This window comes from Tachypleus tridentatus, chromosome 1 (assembly GCF_004210375.1).
Source record: "Tachypleus tridentatus isolate NWPU-2018 chromosome 1, ASM421037v1, whole genome shotgun sequence".
Taxonomy (NCBI): domain Eukaryota; kingdom Metazoa; phylum Arthropoda; class Merostomata; order Xiphosura; family Limulidae; genus Tachypleus; species Tachypleus tridentatus.
Window position 1 is genome coordinate 157,880,432 of NC_134825.1, and position 12,486 is coordinate 157,892,917.

The 12,486-nt window shown below is 31.4% G+C and overlaps 1 protein-coding gene across 2 annotated transcripts in view; it reads left to right on the forward strand.

Annotated features, from left to right (window-relative positions):
* Positions 1 to 12,486, forward strand: part of LOC143228660 (homeobox protein SIX6-like) — a 37,941-nt gene that overhangs the window by 8,354 nt on the left and 17,101 nt on the right. The window contains exon 3 of one of the 2 annotated variants that reach the window (XR_013015399.1): positions 1,047 to 1,283. The exons of the other annotated variant lie outside the window; for it this stretch is intronic. The gene's annotated coding sequence lies outside the window, so the exon portion shown is untranslated. Of the gene's footprint in view, positions 1 to 1,046; positions 1,284 to 12,486 lie in introns of those variants that run through there. 2 annotated transcript variants of the gene reach the window in all.

Consider the following 12,486-nt stretch of genomic DNA (forward strand, 5'->3'; position numbering starts at 1 on the left):
ATTACTTTACCACTAGTAGCCGTATCACATAAGTAGGACTATTTAAATAATTAATTACTTTACCACTAGTAGCCGTATCACATAAGTAGGACTATTTAAATAATTAATTACTTTACCACTAGTAGCCGTATCACATAAGTAGAACTTTTTAAATAATTGATTACTTTAAAATTAGTAACCGATCACGTAAGTAGGCCTTTTATAAATAATGTGTTACTTTACCATCAATAGCCATATCACATAAGTAGGACTTTTTAAATAATGTGTTACTTTACCATTAGCCGTATCACGTAAGTAGGACTTTTTAAATAATTGATTACTTTACCATTAGCCGTATCACAGAAGTAGAACTTTTTAAATAATTAATTACTTTACCACTAGTAGCCGTATCACATAAGTAGGACTTTTTAAATAATTAATTACTTTACTATTAGCCGTATCACATAAGTAGAACTTTTTAAATAATTAATTACTTTACCATTAGCCGTATCACATAAATGAGTAATAACATGATGTTTATTACAGCATGTGAATACTGTGGTGATTTTTTTATCATAAACTGGTTTATACAATATATAATCTGTTAATATCTGATATTAATATGAAATTATGGTTAAACCCACTAAATTATTTAATCCTACGGTAGGAGAACCTATTGTCAGAATTTACATGTATATTTGTCTCTTAAGTTTAATAAGTATGCAATATAGGAAAGTAACCGTGAACTAATTTGATATTAAATCTGTAAAACACTTGGATATTAATATCATTTGCATCATTAAATTTAACACAATTAGTATTACTTTTAATTAGCGGTTTACTACCAGTGAGTAGGTCCTTCACCTTTATCTTTATATTGTATGCCTTAAGGTGTAATGTGTAAAACACTTGGATATTAGTATCATTTGCATCATTAAATTTAACACAATTAGTATTACTTTTAATTAGCGGTTAACTACCAGTGAGTAGGTCCTTCACCTTTATCTTTATATTGTATGCCTGAAGGTGTAATGTGTACTTAACCTCCTTTCATTCTTTCCCAATAGAAGTCTGTTCTCTCTTTGGCTGGAAGGTTTATTTAGTTACTGAATCTACATGAGTCGATGTCCAACAATCCAACGGCTGTTCTGTTTTTCCTTCGATTGTCCAAGAATGAAATTTAAATTGTCTTCTTTCAATTTGTAATAAGCTTGGAAATTATTATCAACTGAATTTTTCACTGTGTTTACATTCCGTAAAAGTAAACCAAATAACTCAGTGGTTCCCAACCAGGGGTGCTCGCCTATGTACTTGATGTACTTAACACGAAAATAATAAGTAATGAAAATCTAATTTATTTAATTCTAATTAAAGAACGAGTCCTATTTACCTGAAGAACTGATACATATTTCCATGTTTGTGGAGAAATGGGAACCAGTTCTGTGCACAACCACTGATTTTGTGATTAGATTCATGTTTCGTCTTTTACGAGCATACGAAAAGAGAAAAGTATATCCAATTCTATGATAATTTTTGGATACAAACTCTAGGGTGTCTGTAAGTCTGTGCGAACAAATATATATAGACATGTGCGTGCGTCTAATGCATGAATTTATTGCTACATATGTTTTCGCAGTTTATAGAAATACAATAAACACGAAAGATATTCACTTGTTTGCGAATTAATGTGTCAGTTTATGTATGTTTAATGTATAGAATCGTACATGAGACACACACACATATATATACATTAGTTTCAATTGTGTTCAGAAAATGATAAGTGGGCGGGGTGGTTAGATTGTATAGAATGAAGCTTTTCACTAGCTACAATTAGACAGGACAGAAGTCTAGGACTACAAAGCTACATACTGTATCAATAACGCGATATACGTAACATAATAGCGTAATCTAAATGTACGCTTGTGAAAATAATAACCTTTTGATAAGGTGAGTGGTGTTGATGGGCTTTCTATACACTGCGAAGTCTATTCAGTTTTTCATGTTGTTATTACTGGTGTTCACATCTGTAGACGTGTATCTTTAACTACTAGAGAAACAACATACGTTAAACCTACAATTATGTCCATCAAATAGATATCCATAGAGTAGTCGATTTTGGGAGCGCATTCATTCACTTTAAATGCACCCTTTTGTGCCATGAAATTCAGCCTCGTAATTTAAAAACGCTGTGCACTTGTATCGTGAGTAAAGTCCTTATTTAAATTACGAATATAATGTGCATATATGGCCGGCATTTCGTTTCTATATGCAAATTTTTACAACAGCAGTTTAGAGTGAGTTATAAAGATTAACAATCCAGAACACTGTTGTATACACGGCTTTATTCTTGCGTGAGAAATATATTCAGCGACGAAAGATCTATACACCACTTCAATGTGCTACTTATTTGCTGCCTGTCTATCTACCTACGTTTGCGTAAGTGTCTATTTACATGGATACCCTTCCAAATCGTTTAGAAAGAATCTGTCAACTTTAATGTATAGTAAATAGCGATCGTGAGCCTATTGTTTATGATTGCAACTTTTTGAGCCCTACGCGTGTTGTGATAACTTTCCATTGGTGATCTAAGTGTTGACACCTTGTTTTCAGTACAATTAACAGCATATGAACACGTATATTACAATTTGCTTGGTTTCTCCCTCAAACACCCCAATAGATTCACTGTACATAGTCCCAGGATAAGAAGTTTAAAGACACATACATAGATATCAATTCTCAGTTCGTCCCTCAAATCTAAAAACCAGTAAAACAAAATGCTCGTTTCGTTTGTTCTTTCTTTAACACCATCCTACTATAATGTGTCTGAACCATACATTTCATTCGCTAGTGTCATCGTCCGCGTAAACACATATGTGTAAGTAGTTTTTTTTTGTTTTTTTTTGTTGTAGTCGTTTAGTGCGTAAATATGCGCTTATGATATCCGCTGTTCTACCTAAAACTTTAGCGGACCCCTTTTCCGCAGTAATAATGACCTTCCATTGCTTCTTGTTCGATTGTAGACCATTCATAGAGGAAATGGTCTGCAACCGATTCACAGCTGTCGGATTACGTTGGCGAATGTGACGCTCAAACTCATTCCATAGGTGCTCAACTGAAATAAGATCCAATGCCAGTACTGGAAATAACCGAAGTTTTTTGCCGTGTTCGACGAACCAGTTTAGGACAATACGAGTGTGTTGATTGTTGCACTATTGCTTTATGAAAGCCCTCGTTCTTCAGGGAGAAAATGCACCCCTCCCCCAGGCCTTATTATAAGAACTTTTCCTAGGCTATTATTATACCACTTTTAGCAGCTTACACTTTTGGAACAACATAGGCTGGTTCAAGCGTCGCACGTACTTTTATTTACATTTTCACGCTACTGTCAGAAAAGATTTAGACGCGATTTATCAGACATCACACGCTTGCTTCCCAGTTTGCGTTATAAGCAACACTAAAAAGAGGCCACTCGGAAGCTAATTAAAAGTGGTCAGGCCAAGTGGAATTAAAGAAATCGGCCGGGGCTCGGGGGTCTGCCAGCGCCCCGGTGACCGGTCGTAGATCTTGGTGAGGTAAGACCTCAGAAGCTACAGCGTTTGTGTGTGTGTTTTTTTTGGTGAATGTAACAAAATAACCCAATTACTGTAATTACGTTTATTATTTCTTTTTCCTTTCTGTGAGATGTAATATTTTATAGCGGTCGGTATCAACATTATCATACATACAGTGAGTTGTAGTATGTATTTCAGGTTGAAGATCCGTCCACAGTTGTAATGAAATCGTTTGTACCCCTTGCCACACCTGCAGGCACATACTTTCCAAATACACTTTCTCCTGTGGTCAGATTACAGCACACCAACTTGCTTCTTTATCTAGACACAAACTGTCAGCCGTTTATTTATTTATGTTTTTACAACAACTTGTTTAAATGAGATTAATTCATGGTGGCTTTCATGGCTTCATGCGTCTCGTTACTTTCTTATTTATAGTTGATATAAAAGGTTTTTAGACTGGTTTTCATCTGTCATTAGGCAGTTTTTTTATTTGTTTGCAATATTCTTCCCGATAATCGAATCCTCACTAGTGTTGTGGAAGGTAGCTAACTGAAGCGTGGTCCAATGTTTATTACACTTTATAAGCCTGTCCAGGAGTCTTTTCCTTTAGTTAAAGACTGATGCTTGGCGACCAAAATTCTTGTTCTATTTTTATTGGTGCTAGATTCCAGTGACAGATTTCTTTCAGCAGTCAGTTAAGAAAAAGATATCCGATAATAACTCTCTTGCTGGACAGCATGATGCCCCTTTGAAAGTCTCATAAAGTCTTGCTCTTGCCCCTTTGCCTTTATACTAACCACTACTTAACTACATTTCTTAGTTTATAATGTTCAAGTAACTACCTGAAACATTACAATACAAGTCTGCATAACATGTAACTGACTTTCGTATTTTCACTTATTTTGTCAAATAGCAACAGATGTTGTAAGTCTAGTGAAAAAAAAAAGGTCTTTGTTTAACCGTAGATATTTATCTGCTTGGAGAATATATATAAAAGAACAACATTACCGTACACAAATTTAAATTTAACAAGTTTCTGTAAATATACGCACATATACATTTACCAAAATCAGCTCTTAACACCCATGGGAATCAAATGAACATAAAAGTAAAGTAACACCTTTTTTTTTTGTATTATTCGCGGTTTATTTGTTAGCTTCTTCATCCAACTGGAGTGAATGTCTTTTTAGATTCTCATGTGAGATTTCTTATACTTCACTGACATTGCTTTATACCAAGTTACATTTTGATTTCATTTTAATTTAATAGAGCAAACTAAAATGGCAGGAATAACATTTCTATTCTGTGTCACTTGGTTGAACTTTAATGAACTAACTGTTTAGCTACGTTAACTATACAATATTTTACAAAATGGATGTGAATGTATCTACTAACAATATTGGATTTCTCTATACGTGTAAAGTATGGAAGAATAGATGATGTTTGTCTTTTCTTAATTTTATAAACAAGTGTAGGTAAGTGTTGTCTTACAACAAAGCCACGGAACGCTATCTGCTAAGTCCACCGAGAGGAATCGAATCCCTGATTTTAGCGTTGTTAATACCAGCGGGGAACTTTATGAACAGCAGTTCCACACAATGATGTTCATCATGGTCTTGGAAAACAAAGTTTTTAGTTGTAGCTCCTAGCCACCAGGTGACAGAGCATTTCTTGGAAGCCTATTTTATATCTAGGAGTTACTTTAATGAGTTCATTGTGTTACAATGTGATTGATTATAATATACATTTAACCTATGATGAAAAATAAGATTGGCAAATATGTAAGTTTGTATATTCTTTTCAATGGAAAGATAATATGGGTAATGCATATCAAATATTAATCATTAAGTTATCTATGTGTAGATCAGGGTTTCTCAACCTTTTGCACCTTTAGGCTCACTTAGTTATTTGAGAGAATCGTAAAGGTCTTCGTGTGCAGTTGTCCTCGCCCGCAGCGGTTTATAACTGTGTCTATCACAACCCTTTGGTTAATAGGAATCACTGATGTAAACAATATGACATTAGTACATAGTAGCTTGTCTTTGGTGTTAATCAAACAGTATGTTGCTTGAAGCTTCAAATATTTATTTATGTTTTCTGTGTGTGTGTGTGATGTGTGTAAATATTGATTGTTGTTTCTTTATTTATATTAGCGCAGATAGCCCTCGAGTAGTTTTGCGCCAAATTCAAAACAAACAAACAATTATTTATATTTCCTAGTTTGCCCAACAGACGGCGCTTTTGTTGTGCTTTGGTTGGCTAACTAAGATTTTCTGAGAATAATAACGTTATTCTAGGGGTAAAAGTGTATCGAAAATGTTACAAAAAATTAAAGAAAAATGTTATTAACAATTCGTGTCCTTAACTTTTTAAAGTGCCCCAGTGCAACAGCGGTATGTCTGCAGACAGCGCTAGAAACTGGGTTTCGATACCCATGGTTGGTAGAACGCATATAGTCCGCTGTGTAGCAAATCTTATTAAAATGATAGTTGTTCCTTAGTGATTTTAAACTTATATACAAAATAAAGCTTGTGAGTTAATGCTTTATGTCTAGGTTTATCCCAAAACTTAGACCCTGAATCAATGGGCCTCCAGTGGGACGACGGGATGTCTACGGACAAACAATGCTAAAAATCGGGCAGAGGACAAATAGCCCATTGTGGGGATTTGTGCTTAATTCAAAACAACCACTACAACTGAATTAGTGTTAGCTCTAAGCTGCGCGGACACACAACAACCAATCAAATACCTCTCACATCCCCAATAATGGCGAGGAGTTCCAACACGTTAAAAGTCCTGATGACCCTGGAAGTCGATAGGTCTAACGCCAAAATAACCAAAAGGTGGCATTTTAAGTTGGCCTAATGATCCAATAAGGTTGATGGTTTAAAAATACATCCTCCCCACATGGATAGAAAACTTGAAGGAACATTAATGTGAATATGCTTTTATCATTTACCTAATAATTCTTCGTAGGTATTTAAGTCAGATGGCGTCGTCATTCATTTGTGCTCAGAAGAACGTAAAACTAGTCGTAGGCAAAAAAGGTAATGTACCATTATATCACTATAATACGTCTGTTATGGTAATATTTAATTAATTGATAAATCTGAAACTACCATAATTACATAATAAATACTCCAACGATCGTATTTAAACAACGTACTAACATTTCAGTTTGAAAAATAAACGAACAGTAAGAGTTAAAATAATATTATCCACGTACAACCATCGTATTCCACATGTGAACGACATATGAAAGTTGAGTGGGAAACGTCTACCATTAAATGACTGATTTAGAACTTAGATGGTACATAAGACATGTGATAAAAACGAGATTAAAGTAGACTGATGAGCAGACTATTGTAATAACGTGATTTTAAATAAAGACATGTGAAGGTCGGGCAAATAAATGCTCGGCTCCATGAGGGTATCTGTGTGGACAAAATTGTACCAAGTTCATGAGGATGTTAAAATAGAAGTTGTCCTTCAATGATCTTGTACTGTATTTATTTTAAAGAGTCATTTCTTATTGTACTTGTTCTGTGTAGAAAATATTACAAGAAATTAAACAAAAAAGGTATTAGAGAATTATAGTAATTTCAAGGGACCCACGAAACTACATGATTGGTCAAAATTATGCTTTATCCTTAACAATTCTTGTCCTTTACTTATTAAAATGCCCCCCAATGGCACAGCGGAAAGTTTGCAGACAGCGCTAGAAACCGGCTGTCGGTGCTCATGGTGGGCAGAACGCACATAGCCCCTTGTGCAGCTTTGCTCTGTACTGCAAACAAACAATCCATACCTATTATACGAAAACATGTTTCATTATAGTCGTTTCTTAATCATTTTCTCCTGTATTTATTACACAAAATGTTTTGTTTTTTTAACTGTTGTTAGTGATTCTTGTTTGCTATCTACTATACAAAATATTTTAGGTTATATTTGTTTCCGAGTGATTCTTGTCCTGTACTTGTAATACAAAATGTTATTTGTTTATATTTGTTTCCGAGTGATTCTTGTCTTGTACTTGTAATACAAAATATTACTTGTTTATATTTGTTTCTAAGTGATTCTTGTCCTGTACTTGTAATACAAAATGTTATTTGTTTATATTTGTTACCGAGTGATTCTTGTCCTGTACTTGTAATACAAAATGTTATTTGTTTATATTTGTTTCCGAGTGATTCTTGTCTTGTACTTGTAATACAAAATATTACTTGTTTATATTTGTTACCGAGTGATTCTTGTCTTGTACTTGTAATACAAAATGTTATTTGTTTATATTTGTTACCGAGTGATACTTGTCTTGTACTTGTAATATAAAATGTTATTTGTTTATATTTGTTACCGAGTGATTCTTGTCCTGTACTTGTAATACAAAATGTTATTTGTTTATATTTGTTTCCAGTGATTCTTCTCTTGTACTTGTAATACAAAATATTACTTGTTTATATTTGTTACCGAGTGATTCTTGTCTTGTACTTGTAATACAAAATGTTATTTGTTTATATTTGTTACCGAGTGATTCTTGTCTTGTACTTGTAATACAAAATATTACTTGTTTATATTTGTTACCGAGTGATTCTTGTCTTGTACTTGTAATACAAAATGTTATTTGTTTATATTTGTTACCGAGTGATACTTGTCTTGTACTTGTAATATAAAATGTTATTTGTTTATATTTGTTACCGAGTGATTCTTGTCTTGTACTTGTAATACAAAATATTACTTGTTTATATTTGTTACCGAGTGATTCTTGTCTTGTACTTGTAATACAAAATGTTATTTGTTTATATTTGTTTCGAGTGATTCTTGTCTTGTACTTGTAATACAAAATGTTATTTGTTTATATTTGTTACCGAGTGATTCTTGTCTTGTACTTGTAATACAAAATATTACTTGTTTATATTTGTTACCGAGTGATTCTTGTCTTGTACTTGTAATACAAAATGTTATTTGTTTATATTTGTTTCCAGTGATTCTTGTCTTGTACTTGTAATACAAAATATTACTTGTTTATATTTGTTTCTAAGTGATTCTTGTCCTGTACTTGTAATACAAAATGTTATTTGTTTATATTTGTTTCCGAGTGATTCTTGTCCTGTACTTGTAATACAAAATGTTATTTGTTTATATTTGTTTCGAGTGATTCTTCTCTTGTACTTGTAATACAAAATATTACTTGTTTATATTTGTTACCGAGTGATTCTTGTCTTGTACTTGTAATACAAAATGTTATTTGTTTATATTTGTTACCAGTGATTCTTGTCTTGTACTTGTAATACAAAATATTACTTGTTTATATTTGTTACCGAGTGATTCTTGTCTTGTACTTGTAATACAAAATGTTATTTGTTTATATTTGTTACCGAGTGATACTTGTCTTGTACTTGTAATATAAAATGTTATTTGTTTATATTTGTTACCGAGTGATTCTTGTCTTGTACTTGTAATACAAAATATTACTTGTTTATATTTGTTACCGAGTGATTCTTGTCTTGTACTTGTAATACAAAATGTTATTTGTTTATATTTGTTTCCGAGTGATTCTTTTCTTGTACTTGTAATACAAAATGTTATTTGTTTATATTTGTTACCGAGTGATTCTTGTCTTGTACTTGTAATACAAAATATTACTTGTTTATATTTGTTACCGAGTGATTCTTGTCTTGTACTTGTAATACAAAATGTTATTTGTTTATATTTGTTTCCGAGTGATTCTTGTCTTGTACTTGTAATACAAAATGTTATTTGTTTATATTTGTTACCGAGTGATTCTTGTCTTGTACTTGTAATACAAAATATTACTTGTTTATATTTGTTACCGAGTGATTCTTGTCTTGTACTTGTAATACAAAATGTTATTTGTTTATATTTGTTTCCGAGTGATTCTTGTCTTGTACTTGTAATACAAAATATTACTTGTTTATATTTGTTTCTAAGTGATTCTTGTCCTGTACTTGTAATACAAAATGTTATTTGTTTATATTTGTTTCCGAGTGATTCTTGTCCTGTACTTGTAATACAAAATGTTATTTGTTTATATTTGTTTCCGAGTGATTCTTCTCTTGTACTTGTAATACAAAATATTACTTGTTTATATTTGTTACCGAGTGATTCTTGTCTTGTACTTGTAATACAAAATGTTATTTGTTTATATTTGTTACCGAGTGATTCTTCTCTTGTACTTGTAATACAAAATATTACTTGTTTATATTTGTTACCGAGTGATTCTTGTCTTGTACTTGTAATACAAAATGTTATTTGTTTATATTTGTTACCGAGTGATTCTTGTCTTGTACTTGTAATACAAAATATTACTTGTTTATATTTGTTACCGAGTGATTCTTGTCTTGTACTTGTAATACAAAATGTTATTTGTTTATATTTGTTACCGAGTGATACTTGTCTTGTACTTGTAATATAAAATGTTATTTGTTTATATTTGTTACCGAGTGATTCTTGTCTTGTACTTGTAATACAAAATATTACTTGTTTATATTTGTTACCGAGTGATTCTTGTCTTGTACTTGTAATACAAAATGTTATTTGTTTATATTTGTTTCCAGTGATTCTTTTCTTGTACTTGTAATACAAAATGTTATTTGTTTATATTTGTTACCGAGTGATTCTTGTCTTGTACTTGTAATACAAAATATTACTTGTTTATATTTGTTACCGAGTGATTCTTGTCTTGTACTTGTAATACAAAATGTTATTTGTTTATATTTGTTTCCGAGTGATTCTTGTCTTGTACTTGTAATACAAAATGTTATTTGTTTATATTTGTTACCGAGTGATTCTTGTCTTGTACTTGTAATACAAAATATTACTTGTTTATATTTGTTACCGAGTGATTCTTGTCTTGTACTTGTAATACAAAATGTTATTTGTTTATATTTGTTTCCAGTGATTCTTGTCTTGTACTTGTAATACAAAATATTACTTGTTTATATTTGTTTCTAAGTGATTCTTGTCCTGTACTTGTAATACAAAATGTTATTTGTTTATATTTGTTTCCGAGTGATTCTTGTCCTGTACTTGTAATACAAAATGTTATTTGTTTATATTTGTTTCCGAGTGATTCTTCTCTTGTACTTGTAATACAAAATATTACTTGTTTATATTTGTTACCGAGTGATTCTTGTCTTGTACTTGTAATACAAAATGTTATTTGTTTATATTTGTTACCGAGTGATTCTTGTCTTGTACTTGTAATACAAAATATTACTTGTTTATATTTGTTACCGAGTGATTCTTGTCTTGTACTTGTAATACAAAATGTTATTTGTTTATATTTGTTACCGAGTGATACTTGTCTTGTACTTGTAATATAAAATGTTATTTGTTTATATTTGTTACCGAGTGATTCTTGTCTTGTACTTGTAATACAAAATATTACTTGTTTATATTTGTTACCGAGTGATTCTTGTCTTGTACTTGTAATACAAAATGTTATTTGTTTATATTTGTTTCCGAGTGATTCTTTTCTTGTACTTGTAATACAAAATGTTATTTGTTTATATTTGTTACCGAGTGATTCTTGTCTTGTACTTGTAATACAAAATGTTATTTGTTTATATTTGTTACCGAGTGATTCTTGTCTTGTACTTGTAATACAAAATATTATTTGTTTATATTTGTTACCGAGTGATTCTTGTCTTGTACTTGTAATACAAAATGTTATTTGTTTATATTTGTTTCCGAGTGATTCTTGTCTTGTACTTGTAATAAAAAATGTTATTTGTTTATATTTGTTTCCGAGTGATTCTTGTCCTGTATCTATTTTACAAAATTGCTTTTTTATACTTAGGACTCAGCAGATAGTCCGATGTAGCTTTGCTATAAGAAAACACAAACACTCCTTAGGACTTATTGTCCTGTACTTATTATACACAATTGTTTGTTTATTATATTTACTCCTCAGTAATTATGTTTATTATAAACATTCGATATCTTATTGTACCTGTTTATTTGTCATTCTTGTGTTGTAATTTTTATATAGAATATTTTCTATTACACTTCTTTATTAGTAATTTTGTCCTATTCTTATTATACAAAACCTTTTTTATTATATTGTACATAATATTCATCATTGTAGAAGAAACTATATTTTTATTTATGGTGATTCTTTACTTACATTTACCCAGTATTGCAAGGTTATTAAAAACTAAAACATATCGATTTTATTCTTTTTTTGCCTATTTGGAACCTAGGTTTGTTAAAAAAACAAAAAAACACTATTTTTTTGCGCGTAATGTTTCTAGTTATGCAAATGTTGAGTTGATAACTGTATAAATTGACGACTTAAGCAATATCTCTATATTTACATACCAAACCAACTGACTGTCTCTTGATATGTGTACGTATTAAATGTCTCGACATTCCTGCGTTAATTTCTTTTTTAATTTTGGTTAACATCTGAAACTTTACACGTCAGCATTATGGTATCCTTCCGCGAGGAACATGGGAGAGAGAGAGATTTGTAATGTTGACTGAACGAACTAACGAGGTTGAATTGGGTCTTTAAACAATGTGTACGTTTTGTAAATAAAAGCAATGATATATCATTGACAGGAGTTAGTGCATAGTATTATATTGTGTTTATATATTTCACACATTCACACACAGTTAAGAAAAACACGTATTCCAGTTTTATTTGTTGTTGTTGGGTGTGTTTTTTTAAAGAAAACTGAGAAATACTTCGGAATATTACATTACAACTTTTATTTTTACACGCCTACATACATTCACACATACCTAAGAAAAACAAGATATCCAACTTTGTTGTTTTTTTAATAGAATTCAGTGCTTTTTCTCCATGTGTCCTGAGGTACTTGTGTCGTTCACTCAAGGGCTATTATGCCGTCAACTTTAACCATAACTTAGATTTAGTTATTATACAAAACCTTCCTTTGATTGTATTTGTTCCTTAGAGATTCTTGAA